Raw genomic sequence first — 1,081 nt, forward strand, 5'->3', positions numbered from 1 at the left:
ATATATATATATATACACATACAGAGGGAGAGAGAGAGGGACAAATAGAGTGACAGAGAGACAGAAGGGGAGAGAGAGATAGTTGGTAACAGATTTAATCTGATGATCAGTATGAAACGAGTGAACTCTTTCGATATGACCGACTGTCTTTGTTCGCCGACTGTACTCAGAGCATCCGGGTTCGTTCTCCTTTTTTAGTTATTTGATCCTTTCAATATACAGCGTCATCGGTTTGCTAGTTTGAGTAGATAACCAACTACCGGAAGAGTTTCGTCTCACGCCCACGTCTGATCATGAATCCTCTATTCCTTTTATTGTATATGTAGTGAATCTCAATCAAATAATGCTAGAATTAACATTATTTGATCCGAGGCGCCTACTAAGCCGCCATGACATTTGTGAACGACATCTGTGTAATTATGTGCAAAACATGACAGACAATGAAATGGGGTACACATTCTAAATTATGATGACGTGATGACAAAATCCAAACGGCGGTGCATAAGTATGGCCGCAGCTCTGAGCTGAAAGTATAGAGAAAAAAAAAAAGAAAAGTAAACCTGGGAATTTGGTTGTCTGAAACATGGCACCGGGAGGATGTAAGTTCATGCTGCCTACCAATTTCATGTGTCCAAGCGAAAAATGTCTAATTAATTTAGTAGAATATAGTCCGTTTTATATTTCCAAGTTGATACGATCTCCGTCGCAGTAAGCAAAATAATTACCATACGAAATCTACAGTTCTAACATGCTTTTACTTGTATTTTGCCTTTTATTAGTTTCAGCCATTCGACTGCCCTCCCACCAAGCATGGGCATCTATCTATCTATCTATCTATCTATCTAACTATCTATCTATCTATCTATCTATCGACCTATTTGTCTGTCAATCAATCACTCAGTCAATATATGTATGTATGTATGTATGTATTTATCTATCTGTATGTCTGTATATATATATATATATATATATATATATATATATACCTGTCTGACTGCCTGTCTGACTCTTTCTATCGATCTATCTCTTGATCTCTCACCATCTCTCTGTTTGTGTGTATGTACGTATGTATATGTATATA

Source organism: Octopus bimaculoides, chromosome 27 (assembly GCF_001194135.2).
Source record: "Octopus bimaculoides isolate UCB-OBI-ISO-001 chromosome 27, ASM119413v2, whole genome shotgun sequence".
NCBI lineage: Eukaryota > Metazoa > Mollusca > Cephalopoda > Octopoda > Octopodidae > Octopus > Octopus bimaculoides.